This window comes from Narcine bancroftii, chromosome 7, assembly GCF_036971445.1.
Source record: "Narcine bancroftii isolate sNarBan1 chromosome 7, sNarBan1.hap1, whole genome shotgun sequence".
NCBI classification, from domain to species: domain Eukaryota; kingdom Metazoa; phylum Chordata; class Chondrichthyes; order Torpediniformes; family Narcinidae; genus Narcine; species Narcine bancroftii.
In genome coordinates, this window is record NC_091475.1 from 100,590,880 (window position 1) to 100,604,540 (window position 13,661).

The window sequence follows — 13,661 nt, forward strand, 5'->3', positions numbered from 1 at the left end:
AGGGATGAGGCAGGGACTAGCAAGAATAAATCAGAAACAGATATTTAAAGATGAAAGCACATATGTGGAGGTAGTTTAGTGATCACTTGTTGCAGGGTTCAAGATAGGTTTGTCCCACTAGGACAAGGAAAAGAAGGGAGGAAAAGGGAACCGTGGCTGACGAAACAAGAAAGGCAACTAGTCGAGGAATAAGGAAGCCTACATTAGATGTGGGGAGCAGGAAACAGGAAGGCCTCATGAGAAGCATATGGTAGCAAGGAAGGAGCTTAAGAAAGGACTTTGGAGAACTCAATGGCGGCATGAGAAGGCCTTGGCATGTTAGAATTAAAGAAAACACCAAGGCTTTCTAGGCACATGTGAAGAACAGTAGGATGATGAGAATGAAAGTTGGCCTGCTAAAAGATAAAGGAGGCAACATGATTGGAGGCAGAACTAGTTGGAGAGGTCCTAAATTAATACTTTGTAACAGTATTCACAAGAGAAAAGGACCTTGATCACGGTGACGTTGAAATTGAACAAGCCTGTGTGCTGGTCAATGTAGAGATTAAGGAAGTGGAAGTGCTGGATCTTCTTAAAATCATGAAGATGGATAAGTTTTGAGGACAGATGTGCATACCCCAGGCCACTGTGGCGTGAGAGAAGAGATAGCTGGGGCAGTAGCTATGACCTTTGAATGCTCTTTGACTGCAGGGGAGGTGCCAGAGGATTGGAGAATTGTAAATATAGTCCCTTTGCTTTAAAAAGGTCATAGGGAGAAATCTCGGAATTATAGACTGGTGAGTCTTATGTTAGTGGTGTGTAAATTAATGGAGAGGATTCTCAAATATAGGATCTATGAGCATTTGGAGGAGGTAACAAAAGAAATTGATAAGGGTTGGGTAGTAGATGTGGTCTACATGGATTTTAGCAAGGCATTTCACAAAATCCTCATGAGAGACTCATTCAGAAAGTCATGAGATAGAGGACCAGTGGAAAATTAGCTGTATGGATAAAACAAATTGGCTTGTAGGAAGAAAGCAGAGAGTAGTAGTGGAAGGAAAATATTCTGCCTGGAGGCCAGTGACTAGTGGAGTGCAGTAAGGATCTGTTCTGAGACCCCTGCTCTGTGATTTTTATAAATGACCTGAATGAAGAGGAAGAGGGATTGGTCAGTAAGTTTATGGATGACATCATGGTTAGAGGAGTTGTGGATGGAACTGAAGGTTGCCAAAAGTTACAAGAGGATATTGATAGGATGCAAAGTTAGGCAGAAGAGTTGTAAATGGAGTTTAATCTGGATTAAGTGTGAAGTGATCCATTTGGAAGGACAAACTAGAAGTCTGAGTATAAGGTTTATGGTCAGTTACTTAAGAGTGTGGATGAACAGAGGGACCTTGTGTTTCAAATCCATATATCCCTCAAGGTCGCCACACATGTTGATAAGGTAGATAAGAAAACCTATGGGATGCTGGGGTTCATTAATAGAGGGATTGAATTAAGGAGTATGTTGCTACTCTACAATTCTCTGGTAAGGTTTCAGGTCTGGTCACCTCATTATGGGAAGGATATGGAAGCTATGGAGAGGGCACAGAGTAGATTTACCAGGATGTGGTCTGGATTGGAAAACAAGCCTTATAAGCAAGGTTAGAAGAGCTGGGACTTTTCTCTTTGGAATGTAGAAGGATGAGAAGAGACTTGATTGGTCTACAAGATTATGAGTAGCATAGATAGGGTGGACAACCAGCACCTGTTTCCCAGGGCAGGATCAGCAAACACCAGATGATGTGTACAAAGTTAAGAAAAGGAAGTTTAAGGAAGATGTCAGGGGTAACTTTTTTACACAGAGAGTTGTGGGTGTCTGGAATGCTGATGGAGGCTGAAACATTGGGAGCATTTAAGAGATTCTTAGACAGACACATAGATGAAATAATAGGAAGAGTTTGGTACTTTTTTTAGGAAAGAATATATGGGTTGGCACAACATCGAGGGGTGAAAGGCCTTTACTGCGCTGTATTGTTCTATATTTATGTTCTATATAAAGGGAATTCAACAGAGTGAATTCTGCCTCTGTTACTAATGGAGAAGTTACATTAATATGGAATCCCAGAAGCCATAACTTGCCAGTTGCAGTGAAGCTAACGTACAAGTTAGGCAGGTTTGACACACAATATGAATTTTTCCAACTCCACCAACAGGACCAAAGCTTGGGGGAAGTTGTTCAGGAGTAAAACACAGCTTCTAACATTTTTAAAAACAAATATTTAGTATAAAACTACTTATATTAATATCACAATATTTCAAACTTAATCCAAATGCATTTGGTATTTTATATATAAAAATGAAAAAAGAAAGAAAGAAAAACTGCTTCTAAATCCCACTCCCACCCCCAAACATTTAAACATATGTTATATTTATGTTATGATATATTATATTATATATTGTATATAATATATTGTATCATATATATGTGGAGACAGAAAGAGAGAGAGAGAGAGAGAGAGAGAGAGAGAGCCTAATAGGAGAAAAGGAACATTTGAGTTTCATCTAAATTTTAATACAAACAGTTTGTAAATATGGGGTCCATATTTCACAAAATATATCATATTTATCTCTTAAATTATAAATAATTTTCTCAAGTGGAATACAACTCTGAATTTCTGCAGGCCATCTATCCATCCCCAAATCAATATCCGACTTCCAAATTATAGCAATACATTTTCTAGTATTGCCAAAGCAATTTGAATAAATTTTACTTGATACTTATTCGATCTTAATTTAGGTTTAATTCCTCCAACATCTCCCAGTAAAAATAACATTGGATCCTGTGGGAATCTAACTCCAGTTATTTGTTCTAATAAGTTGCTCAAATCAAGGCAAAAAGGTTTAATTGTGGAACACTGCCAAGTCGAATGCAAAATAAATCTTTTTGTCCACATCTAAAACATAAACCTGAATAAATATAATTTATCTTATTTAACTTTTGTGTTGTTAAAGATAACTGATGAATAAAATTATATTGAACTAACCAATATCTTACATTTATTGTACTTTTCATACCCTCACACAGCTTCTAATATTGAAAAAAATTCTTGTGAAAGGTGAGGAAATCCACAAAGGGGTCAATTATAACTAAATAATAAGCCAAGCAGACATCTGCTGGTGAATTCTGAGAGTGAGAAGAAAGGACATTGACAGCACTGAAGGTCACTGATTTTTTCACATAAAAGAACTTGGCAGAGGTCATAATCGTAACTGTCAGATGGTATTGATATAAAGTTCAAATTTCACTTATGTACTTGCCATGTACAATGTAATACATTACCTCCAATCAATAAACATAACTGAACTCAACTAATTTGAAGGTCATGTCAGATCCTCCTGAATTACAACAATGTTTTTTTTCATTCAATTGATGACATATCACTCTAACAAACACATTGCTGAACTACCTAAGTGTAGGCATAACCAACCAAAATACTTTACATATTACAGATTAACTAAGCATTCAAAAGGGAAATATCTTATCACGTTTAAACCTCTCTTTCGACTCTACTGCAATGAATAGTTCTGCGTGAGTTAATTCAAAATCTGATAGGGTGCAATGAATCCTTGTTAAACACTGATGCAAAGTGCTCATTTAGTACCTCGCCCACTTGGGCAATGGAGATTAGGTGACCCAAGCAGTGGCAGCAAAGATTTTAAAAGTTCAGACTCAGTAGAAAGAAGCTGATTGGGCAATCAAAGTCAGATGACCCAAGGATAATTATATATGTAAGGGATAGTGTAGCGAAGCAGTCATTGGTGGGGTGAACTGAGTCAAAGTGATAGGGCTTCGACTCAAGTGGCTTCAATGAGTAAAGGCTCAGCTTGTGGTGCAGGAGTTGAAGTTAGTGAGAATCAAAAAGGATACAGCAGCTAAGTGCAGGTTTTTATTTACCTTATATATTTTTTTCCTCCAGTCATAGGCAGTGGGAATTGCAGCCAAGGCAGGGAAATGTTCCTCTTGCAGAATGTGGGGAGTCAGCAAAGTTCGCAATATCCCTGACAACATCACTTGCGAGAGTGCACCCAGCCAGTTAAGGAATTGGAACTGGAGTTGGATGAACTCCTAAACAGTTAAGAAGCTGAAGGGGTGATAGAAAGGAGTTACAGGGATGCTATCCTACCTAGGAAGTAGGAGGAGGGTAGCTGGTAATAGTCAGGAGAGGGAAAAGGTACAGGTGGCTGTACCCCTCAATGACAAGTATACCATTTTGGATACTGTTGGAGGGCACAACCAACAAGCGACAAGCCACGGCAATCAGGACTCTGGCACAGAGTCTGATCTGGTATCTAAAAAAGGAAAGGAAGGGATGAGGCAAACTGTAGTGAAAGGGGAGTACATAATTAGGTGGACAGATAAGAGATTCTGTGGAAGTTATTGAGATTTATGGATGGAATGTTGCCTCCCTGATGCCAAAGTGCAAGATATTGCAGATCGATTTCACAGCATTCTCAGGAGGGCAGGTGGGTAGCCAAATTTAAGTTTCCACATATTGACAGGGACTTTCATACTTCAAAATGGCTGAATATCTTTGAGTTTGTCAAATGTGTTCAGAAAAGTTTTCCACATCAATATAAAAAGGAATTAACAGGATCTCTTGTTAGGGAATGAGACCAGGCAGGTGACAGAAATATGTGTAGGGGACCATGTAGGACCAATGATGTGGATAGGTAGCGAGATGAAAATAGAGTTCAGGGAGTTAGGTGCTAAGTTGATGGTTAGGACCTCTGAGATTTTGATCTCAGGATTGTTTCCCATGCCATGTGTGAGTGAGTGAGATTAGAAATAGGAGAATTCTTGTACCATCAATAATAACAAAAAGGTTGAAGTTGTGAAACTATCAGGCTTAACTAAAGACTGGAACAACCATCAATCTCATTGACTGATCAAATCAAAGAGAAAGGGGGAGCTTGCAAGGAGCTGTGGGCAGGATTTTTCTCAGGAAGCTTGTCCAGCTGACAGCAGCCAATCATGGCGTAACAGTGGTTTACCACATTCACCCCTCCTTTTTAAAAAGTATCATGAAAGGTGAGGACAAAAAGAGAGGGTGAAACAAGTATACATTTTATAGGTTAAGTCTATCATGGATCTTCTCTGCCACAGGAAGCTACGTGGCAATGATTGGGGCACTGCCACAGCATTCTGAGCAGCTTGTAAGGTTGGCCTGTTAACAGTTTCTCAAGGGATGAGGACAGGAGGGGTGGTGGAGGAGCGTGGAGCTGATACATCATTGGCAGATGTAGAGAGTGGTCATCTGCAAGTTCCAGGACCCCTAAGGTTGAAGTGGAGGGGCTGCCTGTTGAAAGTTAGTGGTGGTCGGGGAGGCCCCTGATGGAGCAAGGTCCTGGATTGAAAACGTGTCTTCACAACCGTTAGGGAAGGCAACGTAGGCAAACTGAGGGTTCTCGTTGAGAAGGCCATCTCAACCAGTGGGTCAGTCTTAAATTGCCTGATGTGCTTCCAGAGCAGGTCTGGTCCTGGAGATGTAAGTCAGGTGGGCAGCATAGTCCCTGATGCAAATTTCCTAGAGAAAGCAAACATCTGTTCATGAGGAGTTTTGTTAGTTGCCAAACATAAAAGTGTCCGAATGGAGTGGAGTGTATCAGGGAGGACTTCTTTCCATTGAGAGACAGGGAAACCCGTGATCTCAGTGCCAGAAAATGGTCTTCCATACTGTGGCGTTCTCCCTTTCAACTTGCCTGATTGTGGTTGGTGGTACTGCCAGCAGGGACTGCCGCAGCTCATCACTCCTGAATGATGTCCATTGGTCACCGTGGATGAAGCTATTCCAGAGTGCCTTGATAACTGCAGCTGTGGGGTCTTGTCCATGCTAGGTATGGAGAAGGGGAAACAGAGTATTCATGATGATTGTAAGGAAGTAGACTTTCCAGTTGAAGGAGGGGAGAGGTCGCTTGAAATCAATGCACAGGTACTCAAAGAGGCAGGTAGCCTTGATCAGATGTGCTTTGTCTGACTGGTAGAATTGAGGTTTGCATTTGGTGCAGAACTGACCATTTCTAGTCATAGTCTGGACTTCCTTGACGGAGTATTGTAGATTCCGAGATTTGATAAAATGGAAAAACCTAGTAAATCCAGGGTGGCAAAGGTCATTGTGGAGACATTTGAACACTAGCACATTCCTCAGGAAAGAGCATCTGGGGCTTGTGAAGTTTGCCAGGCCAGTAGAGAATTTCACAGTTGTAAGTGGACCGCTCAATTCTCCACCTGAGGATCTTATCATTTTTTATTTTTCCCCTTTGCTTATTATTAAACATGAATGCTACCGTTCGCTGATCTGTGAGGAGGGTAAACCATTTTCCCATGAGATGGTGCCTTCAGTGGTATACAGCCTCCACAATATTCTGGGCCTCCTTCTCGATGGAGAAGTGGCAAATTTCAGGGCCTTGGAGGATTCATGTGAAGAAGGTGAATGGTCTGCCTGCTTTATTGAGTGTGGCAGCCATTTGAAATGGTGTGTATTTATCTATGACATGCATGCTTGCCTTGGCGATATCGTCTTTGATACTGTTGAAAGTGGCTTGGGCTTCTGCTGGCAGGGGAAACGTAATAGTTTTGTCCAATGAGCAAATCTTGCCCGCATATTTGGGGTCCCATTGAGTGCAGTATGAGAAGAATCTGAAGAGTCTCTTCAGAGCTTTGAGGGTATATAGAAAGGGTTGCTCCATCAGCGGATGCATGTGGTCAGGGTTGGGGACAATGACGCCGTTCTCGACCACGCAGCCAATTATGGCTGGTTGTGGTGCTTGAACACACATTTAATCTTGTTATAAGTAAGGTCCAGGCATTTTGCTGCCTGGAGGAACTTGTGGAAGTTTGCATCATGACCCTACAGGTCAAGATTGAAGATAGTAATGTTATTTAGATATGGGAAAGTGGCCTGTAGATCGTCATGGTTCACCATGTGGTCCAACTCCCGCTCGAAGACGGAGACCCTGTTTGTGATGCTGAAAGGGACTTGGAGGAAGTAGTAGAGATGGCCATCCACCTTGACCACCATATACAGGTGGTACTCTGGGCAGATCGAGAGCTGGTGATAAGCTGATTTCAGGTCAATCGTGAAGAAATACCTGATATTGCGCAATGTGATTGACCTAACTGATATGCGGGTGAAGGGGTAAGCATCAAGCAGCGTATAATGTTTGATGGTCTGGTTGCATTCTATGACCATTCTCTTCTTATCTCCATTCTTTACCATGACCACCTCCAAGGCCTATACTGGCCTCGATGATGCCTTTCCCAATAAGTGCTGAACCTCCATCTTAATGAACACCCTATCAACCGCACAATTCCATCTAATCCTGATGGCCTCCAGCTTGCAGTCAAGGGTGAGGATGGTGAAGAGCGGAGATGAATCAACCTTGAGGGTCGAGAGACTACACTTTGCCTGTAAGGGGCTGTCTATGGACTGTTCATTGTAGACAGTGGGAGGGGGGGAGGGGCCCATTGAAGTGCAGAGTGACTTTCTGAAGTTAGCACTGGAAATCCAGCCCCAGTAGCAAGGGAGAACAGAGTTGTGGCATGATGAGCAGTCTGCAGCATTTATACACTACGCTCCAATAGTGAAGGTCATTATACAGGACCGTAGGGTAGCTGCCATGTATGATTTGGATGCGAGTGATATCCTGTGTTTAGTGCGCCATACTTCAAAGGGCGGTCATTTAGTGGAACCAGGATGGATAAAGCTTCCTGTACTCCCGCTATCAAATAAACAGTTGATATCACGCTCATTTACCTGGAGGTCCATTATAGACTTGGCGAGTTTGTGCAGTAACCTCCAGGTTCAGGATGATGGAGGTCAGTATAGATTCATTGTCCAAATCTGATGGCTGGTCCCATGCCCGAGATGGCTGGCCTTGACTCCTTGTAGTATCGTATACCTGAGTAGGTGGCATTCGGCTTGCAGTCCAATATTGTGTCTTCCATCATTCGCAAATGCTGTTGCTATAATGCAGGGAAGATAGCACCGATCGCACTGTCCATGTGGTGACTGACCTCAGGCTAGATTTCATGGATGGTTTGGACTGGCAAACTTTGGCGTAATGCCCATTTTTCCAGTACATGGAGCACACTGCAAGGCAGTGTTTCCTCGGATGTTGACCCTGCTGCAAACGTAGCATTGGTCACAAGTCAGGGATTAATCATACTTGTGTGATATTAAAATATGCTAATACAATTTTATTAGCCATGAGAGATTGGCCATACCAAAATTATCTTGAAACCATTTCAAGTTTACACTTGCACAAGCATTCAGTGCACAAATACTTTTGTCACAGGAGAAAAAAAATTGCGCAGCATAAGATTTTAGTGCACACAGACGACTATAAATTAGAGGGAACATTGCTCCCGAGTCATCAACATGCTTTTAATGTAAGTATAAAATATCTTTTGATTTTCTGTAATCCTGCTCACCAAGGACATTATAAGGTCACTTTTGGCCTTCCTAAAGCCTTGCTTGGGCTCATTCCTGCAATATTAATGTTCCTCCGGGGCATGGTGTGATGTTAGCTTCATAAATGTTAGTTATGCCTCTTTTTTTTTTCTTTTTGACTCAGTCTTGCAAGGTAAGGGAACCTGTCATCCAAGCTTCTCTTACCTTGCAACCACTATCCTTCCTTTGCACTGGAAAATACTGGTCTTGGACTCTAATTATTATTATTTTTTATTTTTTTTTATTTTTCACACTATGAACCATACTGACCAAAATACATACAGACATCTTTCTCTTGAATATATACAGTGTCATTTTCTCCCCTTTTCCCCCTCCCTTCCCTCCCTCCCTCACCCCCAATCCCATTTATTCAATGTTCAATCTATAAGATATATTAAACCAATTAAACAATGTCGTCACTTAATAAAAATAAACAAGACATTTTTGTCTTTTACTTTTACATACTGAGTCAGTTCATTTCGTTGTCTTTTCCTTCCGTCATTTTAGGTGGTGGAGGTCCGTGGTAGGATTTCTCTATTGTGTTTCATGTATGGTTCCCATATTTGTTCGAATATTGTGATGTTATTTCTTAAATTGAATGTTTTTTTTTCTAATAGAATACATTTATTTATTTCTATGAACCATTGTTGTATTCTCAAGTTGCCTTCTAATTTCCAGTTTGACATAATACACTTTTTTGCTGCAGCTAGGGCTATCATAATAAATCTTTTTGTGCTCCATCCAAATCGAGTCCAAATTCTTTATTTCTTATATTACTTAGAAGGAAGATCTCTGGGTTTTTTGGTACATTGCATTTTGTGATTTTATTTAATATCTGGTTTAGATCTTCCCAAAATTTTTTCCACTTTCTCACATGCTCAAATTGCATGTATTGTTGTTCCCGTTTCCTTTTTACAGCGAAAACATCTGTCTGATACTGTTGGGTCCCATTTATTTAACTTTTGGGGTGTGATATATAGCCTGTGTAACCAATTATATTGTATCATGCATAACCTCGTGTTTATTGTATTTCTCATAGTTTCAGAGCATAGCTTTTCCCATGTTTCATTCTTTATCTTTATGTTTAGATCTTGTTCCCATTTTTGTTTAGGTTTACATTTTGTTTCCTCATTCTCCATTTCTTGCAGTTTGATGTACATGTTTGTTATAAATCTTTTAATTATCATTGTGTCTGTAATCACATATTCAAAATTGCTTCCTTCTGGTAACCTCAGACTGTTTCCCAATTTGTCCTTCAAGTAGGTTTTCAGTTGGTGGTATGCAAACATTGTATCGTGAGTTATATTATATTTGTCTTTCATTTGTTCAAAAGATAATAATTTATTTCCCAAAAAATAATTTTATATTCTTTTGATCCCGTTTCTCTCCCATTCTCTGAAGGAAAGGTTATCTATTGTGAAAGGGATTTGTTGATTTTGTGTCAATATTAATTTCGGTAATTGATAATTTACTTTATTCCTTTCTACGTGAATCTTCTTCCAAATGTTGAGCAGATGGTGCAATGCTGGTGAATTCCTATGTTCCTCCAATTTTTCATCCCACTTATATAGTATATGTTCAGGTATCTTCTGCCCTATTTTATCTAGCTCTAATCTGGTCCAAACTGGTTTTTCCCTTGTATGATAAAAATCTGATAGGTATCTTAATTGTGCTGCTCTATAATAATTCTTAAAATTTGGTAGTTGTAAGCCTCCTTGTTTGTACCATTCTGTTAATTTACCTAGCCCTATCCTCGGTTTCCCCCCCTTTCCATAAGAATTTTCTTATTATTTTCTTTAGCTCCTTTAGCTCTGTTAGGTGAATTGGTAATGATTGAAATAGGTATTGTATCCTTGGGAAGATGTTCATTTTAATACAGTTTATCCTTCCTATCAGTGTTAGTGGTAAGTCTTTCCAATGCTCTAAGTCGTCTTGTAATTTTTTCATTAATGGCTGATAATTTAGTTTGTATAGATGGCCGAGATTATTATTTAGTTGTATACCTAGGTATCGAATTGCTTGTGTTTGCCATCTAAATGGTGATTCTTTCTTAAACTTTGTGAAATCCGCATTATTCATTGGCATTGCTTCACTTTTATTTGCGTTGATCTTGTACCCGATACTTCTCCATATTCCTTCAATTTCTTATGTAATTCTTTTATTGATATTTCTGGTTCTGTTAAGTATATTACAATGTCATCTGCAAATAGACTGATTTTATATTCGTTCTCTTTTATTTTTATCTCCCTTATTTTATTTTATGTTCTTATCAGTTCTGCTAGTGGTTCTATAGCTAACGCGAATAGTGAGGGAGATAGTGGACATCCCTGCCTTGTTGATCTGCTTAATTTAAATTGGTTTGATATATATCCATTTACTGTCACTTTCGCCAATGGTCCTTTATATAATGTTTAATCCAATTAATATATTTCTCTGGTAGGTTGAATTTTTGTAGTACTTTGAATAAATAACTCCAATCTACTCTGTCAAAGGCTTTCTCTGCGTCTAAAGCAACCACCACTGTTGGAGTTTTGTTTCCTTGTACTGCATTGATTAAGTTAATGAATTTACAGATATTGTCTGTTGTTCGTCTTTTTTAAATAAAGCCAGTTTGATCTAGTTTTACTATTTTTGGTACACAGTCGGCCAATCTGTTTAGCTATTATCTTATAATCTGTGTTAAGTAGAGATATTGGTCTATACAACGTTGGTGTTAGTAGATCTTTCCTTGTCTTTGGTATTACTGTAATTATTGCTGTTTTGCATGAATCTGGTATGTTTTCTGTTTTTTTCAATCTGGTTCATTACTTCCAGGAGAGGAGGAATTAATAAGTCTTTAAATGTTTTATAGAATTCTATTGGGAGTCCATCCTCTCCCGGTGTTTTATTGTTTGGTAGTTTTTTTAATATCTCTTGTATTTCTTCTATTTCAAATGGTTTTATTAATTTATTTTGCTCCTCTGTTTGCAATTTCAGTAGTTCAATTTTAGTTAGAAATTGATCTATTTTGTCTTCTTTCCCTTTGTTTTCAGTTTGATAAGGTTGTTTGTAGAATTCCCTGAAGTTTTCGTTGATCTCCTTTGGGTTATATATAATTTGTTTGTCCTTTTTCCTTGATGCCAATACCGTTCTTTTAATTTGTTCTGTCTTAAGCTGCCATGCTAGTATTTTGTGCGTTTTTTCTCCTAGCTCATAATACTTCTGTTTTGTCTTCATTATGTTCTTCTCCACCTTATATATTTGTAGTGTTTCATATTTTTTTTTTGTCTGTCAATTCTCTTCTTTTAGTTGTATCTTCCTTTATTGCTAATTCTTTTTCTGTATTTGTTATTTCCCCTTCCAACTGTTCTATTTCCCGATTGTAGTCCTTCTTCATTTTAGTTACATAACTTATTATCTGTCCTCTGATGAATGCTTTCATTGCATCCCATAGTATAAACTTATCTTTCCCTGATTCCGAATTTATTTCAAAGTGCATTTTAATTTGTTGCTCAATGAATTCTCTAAAATCTTGTCTTTTAAGTAGCATGGAGTTTAATCTCCATTTATACATTCTCAGTGGGATGTCCTCCAGCTCTATTGCCAATAACAGGGGTGTGATCCGATAAAATTCTAGCTTTATATTCCATTTTCTTAACTCTTCCTTGAATGTGGGTTGATAACAGGAATAGGTCTATCATTGAGTATGTTTTATTTCTACCTGAATAATATGAATATTCCTTTTCCTTTGGGTGTTGTTTCCTCCATATATCCAAAAGTTGCATTTCCTGCATCGATTTAATTATAAATTTGGTTACTTTGTTCTTTCTGTTAGTCTTTTCTCCAGTTTTATCCATGTTTGAGTCCAAATTAAGTTTTAAATCCCCTCCTATTAGTAAATTCCCTTGCGTATCTGCGATCTTCAAAAAGATATCTTGCATAAATTTTTGATCTTCTTCATTAGGTGCGTATACATTGAGTAAATTCCAAAATTCTGAATATATCTGACATTTTATCATTACATACCTCCCTGCTAGATCTATTATTTCCTCTTCTATTTTGATTGGTACATTTTTATTGATTAATATAGCTACTCCTCTGGCTTTTGAATTATATGATGCTGTTACATGTCCTATCCAATCTCTTTTTAATTTCTTGTGTTCCACTTCAGTTAGATGTGTTTCTTGCACGAATGCTATATCAATTTTTTCTTTCTTCAGTAAATTTAACAGCTTCTTCCTTTTGATTTGGTTATGTATTCTGTTAATATTTAGTCATATAGTTCAATATGGCCATTTCATACTTTGTTTATCTTTCCATTCTGTTTCCTCATCACCACCTTCCCTTCTTATCCATTTCTGTTTTTTTTTAACACATTGTAAGACAACATTTCTAAAACATAAAATATTTCCATTATTCCCATATCTAAACTTCCTTTAACCCCAATAGTCCCTCCCCTCTCTGAGTTGCCCTTTGTCCCTTGTCGGGCAACCACATCTCCCCTCTCCATTTGGATTGCGAACCCGCTCTCAAGCGTCAACTGATTTCGCAGTGACTGTTATTCTTCCCCAACCAGCCCCGCCAGAAAAGATTTTAATCTTCACATATAACAAAGCTCACTCTCTTAATTCCTTCCTTACTTCCTTTCTTCCCCTTCTTAGTTCTTACTTATACTTTATTCTTCTTTATATATAGTTTGTTGTAATTTTTGTTCTTGTTACATCTCTTCATCTCTCTGTCTGTTTTGTATGTGTTCTGCAAATTTTCATGCTTTTTCCGGATCTGAGAACAGTTTGCTTTGCTGCCCCAGGATAACTATTTTAAGCACCGCTGGATATTTTAACATAAATTTATAACTTTTTTTCCATAGGGTCGATTTTGCTGCGTTAAACTCCTTCCTCTTCTTCAGGAGTTCAAAACTTATGTCTGGGTAGAAAAAATTTATTGACCTTTGTATTCTAGTGTTTTTTTTTGTCTTCTCTTGTTTTTTTCATTGTCTTCTACATTATATTTTCTCTTGTCGTATATCTTAGGAATTTTACGAGAATGGATCTTGGTTTTTGTTGTGGCTGTGGTTTAGGGGCTAATTTTGTGTGTGCCCTTTCTATTTCCGTTCCTTCCTGTAATTCTGGCATTCCTAGGACCCTGGAGATCCATTCTTTTATAAATTCTTTCATATTTTTGCCTTCTTCATCTTCCTTAAGCCCCACT